Below are 14,163 nucleotides of genomic sequence, written 5' to 3' on the forward strand. Positions count from 1 at the left end.
CTATACCAGATCTCAGCTTTTCGCCTTCTATCATATGCGGTTCTCTTGATCTGTGTGGCTCCCCACATTTGGTCCTCCATTGATCAGCAAGTAATTCTCTCAATAGGTTATCTAAGGAAATGCCCTTAAAGAGGGTGGACCAGTACAGCTAACTTGTAATTTTTTTACCTGAAAACAACCAGCTTGGCAATTGGCTGACTGCTTAGCATTACGGTGCTAAAACACTTAATGTTGGAGGAGTTGGAGGATGTACACAAAGTTTAGTAGTAGCATTATGTGACACATATTAACACAGTGAGAACATTAATCATGTTTCATTCTTTGTTCCATTTAAAGATATGTCACTGCCAGATATGGCTTTACATCCCTTTTCCTATTAAAAACACATGAAAGAAAACTTATCAAATATATATAGGGGGGCTGAGAGAAATATGTGCAGTCTACACAAGAATTCATCTGGCAGGTATCATCTTTGTGTACCATGATGTACCTGAATGTCTAGGTGATCTCCTACTTCTCGTACATGGATGTACAGTTACATCAAGGTGTTTGGGGGGACACAGTAGCTGAGCCTGCAAGATCACCACAGGAGCCTGCAAATATCGTACAATTCCTCAACACATAAAATTTGTAAACACAATGGCACTAAGTGCAGTTTGCCTCACTGCTTCAATAATCTGGCATAAATGTCGGGACATAAATGTGGCAACCGGTGTGCACCGGAATGCCCCTTTAGGTGCACAATTGTGGCACTGCAGAAAAACTGGTGCCAACACCACAGAAATACATGTGCAAGCTGTTTTCTTATGTATTTATGTGCAAACTATGCTGGAAAACTGGTCCTGTCCCAATCTGTCCTTAAAGAAAAGCAATCCCTCAAACATTATTGTGAACATAAAAAATAAAATAGCAATTCATATTCATAATAATGCTTGTCCTGAAGAGGTTAAAGTTGAATGGTGATCCTAAAATAAATTACAAAGAAAATAAAGAAACACTCAATCTTTCAATCTCACAGGTAATTGTCAAAATAGTGCTACAATAAAAAGAAATAGTAAGGAGAATATAGCCCTATATGCAATATATACCATAGTATAGAAGAACACATACCTCTAGAGTCAGCAGAACTACCTTTAAGCCCCACATGGTCTGCCAACCACTCAACAGCCATTTACTTAAATCTTTGTTTCTAAACACATGCATATTTTATACATGCTGCAAGAACAGAGGAGGGCAGTAAAAAGAAAAGATGCCTTCCAGCTAAATCTTACAAACTGCATGTATATAACTGAGTGGCAAATCAGAAAGATTCACAGTATACTTTTGCCAACTCAATAGATGACAAAGGGGGTTAAGGAGCAAATGTTGTAATCCCTTAAGGAATTACATACATCAATAATTTGTGTTTCTTTTCAGTGTATTCACTTGTAAGATTTTAGAATACCTACACCTCTCTGTTCCTACATTTCCCATATATAAATACCCTTAATTCAATAGAATTGTAAGACCCCATAAGAGTTTGTATTTGGAGGGCACTAGAAACAAACAGAGGTGGGGAGGGATAAGGATGGCTTTAAAATCCTATTAAAACTTTGTAAGCCAGAGCTTTTAACAACAACAAAAAAGCCCAGCTTACGCCACTAAGACTAAAAAGTAAATATGTGTAGGAAACTGTAGTTAGATCAATACAATTCTCAACAAAGCTTTCCACAGACTTGGAAGGTTGAAGCCCTTTGACATGCATTGCAAATTAATTGGGCACTGTACAGAGCCGAGAGGGGGATTCAAGTTAATTAGTCTCGAAATGAATAAAAACCAAACATTATACGAATTGTCTATGGTGACCGGTTTGTTAGTGGGGGATTTGGGCGATCAGCTTTTGTCCTGGGTAAATTGGATTTGAGTGGGGCGGCACTGTGTCTCTGTACACTGGCTACAGGTTTAGTGCATGGGAAAAAGAGCGAAAGCTAAAGCAAAGGAGCCGGCCCAGGCCTCATTATCTCATGTCTGATCCTATAGATGGAGGGGGTCACAATCAAAGAAGCCAAAGCTTCAGAGTTCTCTGTGCCTTTAACCCTATAGCAGTTGGAGATTCTCTTGCAGCAATGCAGAAGTTAAATATAAACTTTATCATTCGTACTTTCAGAATCTCTGCTATGTAACAAAAGGGTGTCTAATATTAATGCATAGGATGGAAAGGACAACAAGGAAAATTGCTAGCACTGACGGTTGATGAAACATCTGGCAATCCTCACTTTTCTACTTAATAGGAACTCCATTCTAAGAAATACAGTATCCATAATTAGAGATGGGCGAATTTTTCAAAGATTTGATTCGCCAAAATTTCCAGCAAAATTTGTTTCGACCCGAATCGAATCATGTCAAATCATGTAAAAAAACAGGTATTTCCTGGCTGCAGAGAGCCTGTAGGGTTTTGTAGAACGTTGTGCCATGCTAAAAATATGCATAGGGAGTGTGGTTTGGTCTTCAAACAATGCTGTGTTTTAGTATGACAGGCACATGACAGCCGGCGCTCTTAGAATCGCTTAACTCTTCAATTCCATGGGCACTTAGAGTGGCCAACTTGACCAAATAAGTGAAGCGAGAATGCAGCCTGACAAGGTAACGTCTGTGCCAGCTGCTAAAGCCAGAAACAAACAGGAGTTGATCCAAAACAGAGATGACCAGTAATTGGGATATTTGCATGTCCTCTGTGTTCTGTATCCACTCCTGCTTTTGGCTATCAATCCTGAGGCTTTTCATTCCTTCCTTTTCATTTCATGCTCCCCAGCTCCCAAGTGCAATCAGCTACACCGTCATCAATTTGTGTTTCCCTGTCATTGCTATTCTCCTCAACGGTCTCAGTATGAGACCGTGGCACTCTCCACATCTCTACTTTCCCGCCTACTGCACGAAGCAGCGGATGTCTGCCCCACCTCTTTACTGCCAAGCAGCTGCTGACTGTCCTCAAAGAGTTTGTCCTCGCTGTTTGGTGGCAGTGGAGTGAAATTTGGGGTATACAGATAAGCCATAAGCCTGCCGGTCGCTGATTGGCTTACGTGTCTGCACATGTGATCGAGGGTGCTCCTTTCTTCTTCCCAGAGTTCTCTGCCCCATGTAACATGTTGTGCTCGAGGCCATTTTGCTAATAAAGGGAAAAAAAATTGTTCCCACGAATCACCGTAAACTTCGGATTCGTGCCAGACCTGAGCTTTCCTGAAATTCAAAATGAATTCCACTTTGTTATAATCGATTTGCCCATCTCTATCCATTATACATAATAGTATGGAGATTTTTATGTCAATATTTTAAACATTTTTAAAATGAAACAACCTTAATGAAATTACATGACAATTGAAATGTCTTATCTCTCACATACATGGATTCAGTAATTAACTTGGAGCCATGTTTTTTATTTGAAAATACTACAGTTTCCAGATGGTACAGTACTCCAGTTGTGATTGAGATTTAGATCTCATGAACATGGAAAATTTTCTGGCTTAGTTCAAACACCTATTTGTAAGTAGACTACTATTGAGCACTTATGTAGTATTAACTGTCAAAGAATAGTGCCATGTTGCATTACAGGGTTATTCTTGCTTCAGCAATTGACATTTAATCCATCTGCCATATAGATACATTTTTTTAATTGGATATAAAAAAAATATACATGTGTGAAGATAATTTCCCATTAATGTAGTCATATGGTCCCATGGAAACTGAGGACAGCTGCCTTTGGATACGACCAGCCCTGCTGGAGTGATTCCACAGAGAAACAAATAGTTTTTGCATATGGAATGGCCGGGAGATACTGCATGTCCCACAGCTATCGGATGAGAATACCCATTTAAGTGTCGTTTGTGAGGGACAGTAAGTAAATGTTGTTTCCATGATTATGTGTCTAAGTAGATTTTTATAAAATACATTGGATTGTTCTTTTGATTACATCCAAACTGTCATGTTATAATTATTGTACAACCAGACACTGCCACTCTGAAAACCCAAATTTTCTAGACCTTCTACAATTACAAACAATTCTGTACAATTAGAAATGTATATTTAGGAATTTGACCCACAGATGTCTTACATTGAAGGCAAAAAGTGAACAAATAACATGTGTGGAAGACATTGTTTATACCCAAACAACTTCTAACACTACTCCTAGAATTGGGGTGGAAACATACTGGTGCTGTTTACTTATAATCTCTAAGGCTGATGCCAGAGGTCAGAGGAGAATGGGCAGACTGGTTCGAGCTGATAGAAAGGCAACAGTGACTCAAATCGCCACCCGTTACAACCAAGGTAGGCAGAATAGCATCTCTGAACGCACAGTACGTCGAACTTTGAGGCAGATGGGCTACAGCAGCAGAAGACCACACGGGTGCCACTCCTTTCAGCTAAGAACAGGAAACTGAGGCTACAATTTGCACAAGCTCATCAAAATTGGACAGTAGAAGATTGGAAAAACGTTGCCTGGTCTGATGAGTCTCGATTTCTGCTGCGACATTTGGATGGTAGGGTCAGAATTTGGCATCAACAACATGAAAGTATGGATCCATCCTGCCTTGTATCAACGGTTCAGGCTGGTGGTGGTGGTGTGGGGAATATTTTCTTGGCACTCTTTGGGCCCCTTGGTACCAATTGAGCATTGGTGCAACGCCACAGCCTACCTGAGTATTGTTGCTGACCATGTCCATCCCTTTATGTGCACAGTGTACCCAACATCTGATGGCTACTTTCAGCAGGATAATGCGCCATGTCATAAAGCTGGAATCATCTCAGACTGGTTTCTTGAACATGACAATGAGTTCACTATACTCAAATGGCCTCCACAGTCACCAGATCTCAATCCAATAGAGCATCTTTGGGATGTGGTGGAACGGGAGATTCGCATCATGGATGTGCAGCCGACAAATCTGCGGCAACTGTGTGATGCCATCATGTCAATATGGACCAAAATCTCTGAGGAATGCTTCCAGCACCTTGTTGAATCTATGCCACGAAGAATTGAGGCAGTTCTGAGGGCAAAAGGGGGTCCAACCCGTTACTAGCATGGTGTACCTAATAAAGTGGCCGGTGAGTGCAGGTCCCCCAACAGTCGTTTGAATGTAGCCTAAGTCTCTGGTGTAAGCTGATGTAGGTTTTCACAGTTTATACATTCCTTGCTGTGAGTACATCTGACAAGTAGTCATTGCTCCCCGGTTATCTCCTGCTGGATGCTCTGTGTCCTGAGTATGTAAGCAACAAAAGATGCAGATCACCAACCCAGTACGTTTCTCCCTTGATTCCAGAACCACCAGTGCAATTAATTGCTTTTGCATGAGCGGATGAGGTGCATCACAAAGCCTGCTGGTCTGCAGGAAATGTATCCACAGAAGAAATGTATAGCCTGGGACCTGTTATAAAATGATGACTCTTTGGTTAGACATGTAGGAACACTCTGTTACCATGTTTTGAGCGGCAGCCCGCTCTTAACAGAGAAATGATGAAGAGCAAGGTGCTGCTTGAAACCTGTTATATGCACTGGTTACTGGATCAAGAGTAGAACAGGACTTGAATCAAGAGAGGACCAAGAGCATTGAGTATTTGTAAGATGTTCTATACACACTGCTACCATGTCCTCTCCTGCATAAAACCAGCATAGGGATACAGAGCAGAATGGTGCACAAAATAACATTCAGTATGTAGTGTTAGGAGCCTCATTTGGGTTTTGCAGTAACAGTAGTCTGGTTTGGGCTCTCCAATAGAACTAGTTTGGGCTCAGATCTCCTGTTTTAGCGCCTGTTCTGGAGTCTCAAATATTATTTGTCTTCTCTGGGGCCTCCAGTATTATTAACTGCTCTGGGGTTTCCAGTATTCATATCTGTTCTGAGGTCTCTGCTATTATTTTATATCTACTCTGGAGTCTGCAATATTAGAAGTCTCATTTGGGTTTTGCAGCAATAGTAATGTGGTTTGTGTTCTACAATGTTACTATTTTGGGCTTGGATCTCCAGTATAAGTAGTCTGGTGTGGAGTTTCAAGTATTATTTGTTTGCTCTGGGGTCTTCATTATTCATTCATTATTTTATTCTCTGCTATTGGGTCTCCGGTATTATTTGTCTGTTCTAGGGTACTTGATTATTATTAATTGTCTGCTCTGGGGTTCCTAGTATTAATTGTATGCTTTGCGTGCTGCATGTGGCACTTGGCAATGTGGCCCTTATACTAATAAAGTTTGTTCACCCCTGTATTAGGGCTTTTTTTTTCAAAATGAGATGCATTTTTCAATTCAACCCTATTGAGGTACCTATAACTATAAATTTTTACACTTTCTGGGAGTGGGGGAGAATGAAAAAACATCATGTTTTACATAGAATTTTAAACCATTTATGATATAATAAATCATAATTTCCTGAATTGACCACAGTGCAGAGGATGGGACCCTGAATATCATCGTGACATTTGCTGCATGGAGGCTCTTCTTCCATGTAAAACAGCAATGCCAAATTGTGTAGCAGTAATAGCAGAAGTGGTTAAATGCAAATCATTAATAGTGGTGACAGTAGGGGATCATCAGCACGGAATGTTACCTGCAAAGGTGGTGGTAGGGGTGGTGGCACTTGATTTTTAGGGGGCATATATAGATTGCTGAATGTAAGCAGCAGCAGATAGTAGCAATGCTATGATTGTGGACATGGCATAGCAGCAGTTACAGATTGAATTAGTGCCATGATTCTGGCTGTGGCATAACAGAGGTAGGTTACAGAAGGCAACAAAGCCGTGATTGTATCTTTGGTATAACAACAGTAGTAGATGTAAATGGAGGCAGTTGGTGGCACCAATACAATAATCCAAAAGTGTTTTTTGCTTGTCAATGACGGGAATTTCCTCTTGCCTGCTTGGCACTGGTGAGTGGTAACAGAACATAAGGAATCTTAACTGCCTAGCTAGGCAGGTTAAGTCCCTGACCCCAACTGTATCTAATAAAATACTTTACCTACACCAGGTCCAGCGCCAGCACTGGGCTTACCTGGGCAAGTGCCGGGCCCAGAACTGATGGGAGGGGGGGGGGAGCATAATTGTTGTACATAATGAATCCATGGGGTTGAGGGAGGCTGTATCTAATTAATACGTAGGAAGTGAAGGGGCTATTATAAAATAACAATAAGGGGATGTTTGGTATGATAAACTAGAGAATATTTTAGGTAACATGAGCCACACTGATTGGCTCATAAAAACTGCCAGTCAGCATGTGAATCAACCAGAGCAACTCCCCACAATTCATGTCTTAGGGTGGATTGGCGTGTGTTGCGAGTGCATAGCGCACCGTCTGCCTTTGTTCTCAGTTTTGTGTACATTTTGCATCCCTTTTGTCTCTGTGTCCTCATCAGTGAAAAAAACAGACCTGTCAACAGTTCCGCATCAGGAAAAAATACGGACAAATAAGAAAATGGCAACTGCTGCTGATATAGTGGACACTTGAAGGTTAAAAAACCTTTCTCAAGCTTATTACATGTAGTAAACTTAGGCCATAAACCTCAAACATAGTCTGGATCTATGAGTAAGTATCTGGTTTATTATACTTGATTGTGATAAATGAGCAAAAGTAAGGAAAGAGCAGCACTGTGACAACTGATCTTTGTCCTGAAACATTGGGGGTCATTTACTAATGGCCCGATTCGCCTTTTCCCGACGTGTTACCAGAATATTTCCGATTTGCGCCTATTTCCCCTGAATTGCCCCGGGATTGTGGCGCATTGGCGCCGGCATGCGCGCGAGGGAAATCGGGAGGGGGGGGGGAAGGTCGTGGGCGAACGAAAACCCGACGGATTCGGAAAAACCGCCGCATTTAAAAAAAAAAAAGTGTCACGAAAATTGCACTTACCTTCACTTGGCCCGGCTCGGTGTATTCCAGTGCGTTCCGATGCTCTTCAGCGCAGCTGGTGGACGTCGGAGGAACTACCTTAATAAATCCCGGCCGGACCCCAATCCAGCGCAGAGAACGCGCCGCTGGATCGCGAATGGACCGGGTAAGTAAATCTGCCCCATTGTATGTTTCTTCATTGGTGGCTGCATCCTTGGATCCTTCTCTTGATTTTGACAGTAGATTTCCTTTAACGTCATGTTGCTTCCATGCATTTAGAAACTGTGTCCACAGAATGCTGTTACTTCTTTAAATATCAGGTAAAGCAGCTGCACTAAAATTATACAGCACATGATTTCACTTACACAGGAAACAGGTATATTTAGAACATTTCCTAAATTAAAGTTTGAAGGAATGGCGCAGTGTCTGTTTTTCTTGAAATACCATAAATGGTAAAGAAGAATAACTGAAGCATTTGAGAATGCCAATTTACACATTGTTTTAAAGGCAGGTTTCACACATGTGGGACCTAGATCAACAGTGGTATGGTAGAGAACCACATTATTGTTGCACAAAGAAAGTCAGTAAAAAAAAAAAAGATAGCAAAAAAAGAATAAACTTAATATCCATGTGTTTTTGTGAGTATTACTGGCAAACACCCACCAGTAACAACCAGTAATAACCATCGCCATATGGACGCCACAATATTGCCTTAGATTGTGGCCCCCCCTGACATCATTGAGGAGTGGCAATCTGTTGCTATAACAGCCTTGGGACATATGAAGACCCGAAGCTGTCTTGTTTTAATACATTCATTAAAATGTGGGATTTGCACATTTTAATTAATGATGTGATAAATAGCCATATACTGCCACACTTTAGTATACGGTAGGATCAATCAGACAACCTGATTTAAGCACCCTAGGTTGTCTGAAAAATAGTAAAATAGAAAAAAAAATGTAATTAAAATAATAAAAAAGTTCAAATCACCCCCTTTCCTTAGAACTGATGTAAATATAAATAACAGTAACTATGATAAAAATGTTAGGTATTGCCACATCCCAAAATGCCAGCTCTATCAAAATATACGGTTATTCCTGTCATTTAACCATGTAACAGAAAATAGTGCCCAAATGCAAAAATGCCATTTTGAAAAATATCAAAAAATGTAATAAAAAGTGATCAAAAGGTCCTCAAAATGGTAGCACTGAAAACATCATCAAAAGTCACAAAAAATGATACCACAAGAAGCTCCGTACACTAAAGTATGAAAAAGTTATTAGCGCCAGAAGATGGCAAAATGGAGATGTTTTTTTTTTTGTACGGGAGTTTTAAATTTTTGTAAATGTATGAAAATATTATAAAACCTATATATATATAAATTTGGTATCCTCGTGATCGTGCTGACCCAAAGACTAAAGTAGACATGTCATTTGGGGCACACAATGAAAACTGTAAAATCAATTCATTTTTTTAAACAATTTCACTGCATTTGGAATTTTTTTACATGGAAAAATAAAAAGTTATAGATTTTTGAACACGGGAGTGAAAAATGAAAATGCAAAAAATTCATAATAAAAGGGCCTGGTCATTAAGGGGTTAAAGCTATGTAAATATGTATGGGACTGTTTATAAATAAAATATTTAAATAAAGAAACATATTCACGAGACAAATCACGCAACCAGAAAGATAAAAAGTACCGTATTTTCCGGACTATAAGGCGCACTTAAAAGCCTTGGATTTCCGTGGAAATCCAAAGTGCGCCTTATAGTCCGGTGCGCCCTATGTATGGCGCTGGGCACAGGGCAGCGGACCATACTTACATAGGTCCCCGCTACCGGAGACCGGAGATCTCCAGCGGGAACTGCAGACCACGCGGCATGAACAACTTCTGCCGCGTGGTCTGCAGTTCCCGCTGGAGATCTGCTGTCTCCGGTAGCGGGGACCTATGTAAGTATAGTCCGCTGCCCTCCTCCACCTCCCCCTCACCTTCCCCGCTCACCTTCCCCGCGTTCCCCGTCGCGTCTCGGCGTCGCGTCCCGTCGCGTCCCGTCGGGTCTCCGCCACGCCCCCGGACCTCTGCCACGCCCCCGGACCCCGCGCCTTATAGTCCGATGCGCCTAATATATGTAATTATTACATATATAAGGCGCATCGGACTAATGCGCCTTATAGTCCGGTGCGGCTTATAAGCCGCAAAATACGGCAGTCTGAAAAATGCAAAAATAATGAATGATGTGTATGAATCATAAGTGTATATATTATGTTTTGTAGTGTTAAGGAGGTCGCACTGGTTTCGGACGCCATCTTGACTACTGTCCGCCATCTTAGATACAGCGGCCACCTTGGGGGGGGGGTATGCTTCCCTTTTAGAACCTATAGAGTTAAATGTTTTAATTCAGCTATTTTTCTCATTTAAACTGTTGTTTGCCTTTTCACAATATCCTTGGCATTTCTTACCGTCCTTCGGGCCTCTGTATTCTTGTTATTTATTTTGGTTATGAAGAAGCTTCTAGGAGCCATTATGTAGATAAGCATGGCTGTAAACAAGGCCTAGTCATTTTTCCCAGAATGTGCTGGTACAAAAACATAATGGCCAATAGAATCTAAGTCCTTATCTCCATTCATACAACACCCCTTTGATGACTCTTCTGTCTGATATATATTATGCATTTTTGATTATTAAACGGTGGAAGATATTGACTAAGAGATTGACATGTCTTGGTCTCTATGTTCAATCATGAAAGGGTTAATTAGGACTCACCTTACAAAAGTCAAGAGGGCTGTTGGGGCCCTGCATAAAAATCCCTAACAGTAGTACCACATCAAACCTACATGGCACCTGAAGAGTAGCACACTTGTTTGCTATCAAGTAGTCCATAGAAGAAGCCACGGGGATAAAAGATATAATGACATAACTAACTGTATATATTACTATCGATTAACGCTTTATAAAGCTGACCTCTGAAGTTTACAACCCCCCCACCTTTGTTAGTTCTTCTGTCCTATAATATTGTCTGCTTCATTCATTATAAATGACCCCCAAAATAATGTATTTAGTTTAACCCCTTAATGACCGCCCTATCGGGATTCTACGGCGGTCATTAAGGGTACTTCTTCTGATGTGACGCCTTTCTACGGCGGCACATCAGAAGAAGTTTGCAGGACATCGGGTCCTGCTTCTGCCGGGGTTCAGCTGTGTTAACACAGCCAAGCCCCGGCGCTAACACCCGGGATCGGAAAAGTTCCGATCCCGGGTGTTTAACCCCTTGAACACCGCGGTCAAACACAGACCGCGGTGTTTTAGTGTATGCAGAGGGAGCGCGCTCCCTCTGCTAGCTATCGGCATCCTGCCGAATGAATCGGCACCCTGCCGAGTGAGTCAGAGGCACCCTGCATGAACCGCAGGGTGCCGATGTCTAACAGGGGGCTTCAGCCCCATTTTAACCCCTTAGACACCGCGGTCATACACAGACCGCGGTGTCTTAGTGGATGCAGAGGGAGCGCGCTCCCTCTGCCAACGATCGGCACCATGCCGACTGAATCGGAGGCACCCTGCATTGATTGCAGGGTGCCTATTACCTTCTGGGGCATTGTAACTCCTTAGACACCGCGGTCACACACAGACCGCGGTGTCTTAGTGTATGCAGAGGGAGCGCGCTCCCTCTGCCAATGATCGGCTGAATGCCGAATGAATAAGAGGCACCCTGCATAGATCGCAGGGTGCCAATGTCTAACAGGGGGCTTCAGCCCCATTGTAACCCCTTAGACACCGCGGTCATACACAGACCGCGGTGTCTTAGTGGATGCAGAGGGAGCGCACTCCCTCTGCTAACGATCAGCACCCTGCATGGATCGCAGGGTGCTGATATACATTTTATTTTAGATGCAGAGGGAGAACAATCCCTCTGCTAACTACCAGCACCCTGCCATATGGATCGCAGGGTGCTGACATCACTGAATATTCTATTGAAATAAGGGAGACCAATGAAATTGGTCTCCGACCATGTGACCACTGTGAAAACCAATCACAGTGGTCACAGCAACTTGTTGCTTTCCAGAGTTCTGTCTCTCCTCACAGTTGTTACTTTCTCTGAGGAGAGAGAGAAGTGGATACAGCGACAGAAGAAAGTCACCCCAAAACATACACATATTCCCCCTTTTTTGTTAGCTAACTAGTGCTACAGTTAGGTTACAGTTAGGGTTAGGGTTACAAGTAGGGTTAGGGTTACAAGTAGGGTTAGGGTTACAGGTAGGGTTAGGGTTACAGGTAGGGTTAGGGTTACAGGTAGAGTTAGGGTTACAGGTAGGGTTACAGTTAGGGTTAGGGTTACAGTTAGGGTTAGGGTTACGCTTACAGTTAGCACTCCTAACTGTAACTTTAACCCTAACCTTAACTGTAACCTTTACCCTAACCGTAACCTTAGCTAAAACCCTAACCCTTGCTGAAACCCTAATCCTTGTTGAAACCCTAACCCTAGCTGAAACCCTAACCCTAGCTGTAACCCAACCCTAGTTGTAACCCCAACCCTAGCTTTGTCCTTACTGTTGCATTTTGTTGGCTGTTTTTTGTGTAGTGTTACACTACTTGTTTTTTCAGTGTTTTTTACGTGTAATTTTTTGGTTTAAAAAATACAAAAAACTAAAAAAAGAAAAACGAAAAAAAAAACATATATAGTTAGGTAGTGTCATAAGTGTCATTTTTTCCGTTCTTGTGAGTGCAGTTTTTTTGTGTGTAGTTACATATCAGTTTTTTTGTGACAAAAAGTTTTACTACACATGTACTATGGCTCGTCAAAGGTACACGGTGGAGCAAGCATACGCCATGTTATGTTCAGACTCTGAGAGCGACACAGAAACGGCGTCTGAGGTGGAAATGCTTTTTAGCAGTGACAGTGATGACAGTGATGCACTCTCTCTAACTGCTAGCGCCACTGTAGCATCCACAAGCACAGGGCGTGTTGGAGGAGAGCCGCAAAACACAGATCACTCTTCACAATATATGGAGTGGCTACCCACCGAGTCCTTTTCCCCTAATATCCCTGATTTTACATCCACACCAGGGATAAATATAAATGTAGAAAATTTTACCCCCCTAGAATTTTACAAAACGTTTATAACGGACGAAGTTTTGGAGCATATTGTCATCCAAACGAATCTTTATGCTCGGCAGTTCCTGACCGAAAATCCAGCTTCCTCCTATGCAAGAAACTGGACCCCCACAAGGATTGAAGAAATCAGAAAATTGTTGGGGCTCATACTGAATATGGGTTTGGTAAAAAAGCCCTCAATTCGATCTTACTGGGCAACAAACCCCACACATGCAACACCAATTTTTTCTGCGGTAATGCCCAGAAGTAGATTTGAGGTGCTTATGCGCTTTCTCCACTTCAACGATAACCAGCAGGCCCCCCTTTCCATTGATCCTGGCCGTGATCGCTTGTTTAAAATACGTCCCCTTATAACTTTTCTGGAGGAGTCATTTAAGTCGGCGTACATCCCAGAAAAAAATGTGGCGGTAGACGAATCCCTTATGAGTTATAAGGGTAGGCTCTCATTTCGCCAGTTTATCCCATCCAAAAGGGCGAAATATGGAATAAAGGTGTATAAGTTATGTGAAAGCGGTACTGGGTACACCTTTGCCTTCCGCGTATATGAAGGCAAAGACCGCGATATAAACCCCCCAGGATGCCCCAGTGACATAGGTTGTAGCGGAAAAATCGTATGGGACTTGATGCGGCCTCTGTTAAATAAGGGGTATCATCTATACACTGATAATTTTTACACCAGTGTCCCCTTGTACAAGCACCTGCATTCTGCTGCTACAGGGGCTTGTGGAACTATCAGGAAAAATAGAAGGGGCTTGCCGCAAGAGCTTTTGAGAACGCGCCTAAGAAGAGGGGAATCAAGCGGTCTTTGCAGTGAAAACATCCTTGCAATTAAATATAATGACCGCAAGGATGTCTTTCTCCTGTCCACCCTCCACCCAGACACAAAAGTGACAGTGAGAGAACGTGGTTCCACCTCTGATAAAGAAAAGCCGGTCTGCGTCACAGAATACAATAAACATATGGGGGCGGTCGATTTGGCTGATCAGGCACTACAGCCATACCTGGTGCAAAGAAAATCACGCACCTGGTACAAAAAGGTTGCTATCTACTTGATGCAAGTGGCTGCATATAATTCTTTTGTGCTGTATAAAAAATCTAACGGTCAGGATTCTTTTTTTAAATTTCTAGAAAATGTGGTTGAGAACCTTTTATTTCAGTCTCCTGAGCCCACTGTCAGCCATGAGCCAGAAGACGTCCGACGTCTT

The sequence above is a fragment of the Engystomops pustulosus genome, chromosome 1 (genome assembly GCF_040894005.1).
Source record: "Engystomops pustulosus chromosome 1, aEngPut4.maternal, whole genome shotgun sequence".
Taxonomy (NCBI): domain Eukaryota; kingdom Metazoa; phylum Chordata; class Amphibia; order Anura; family Leptodactylidae; genus Engystomops; species Engystomops pustulosus.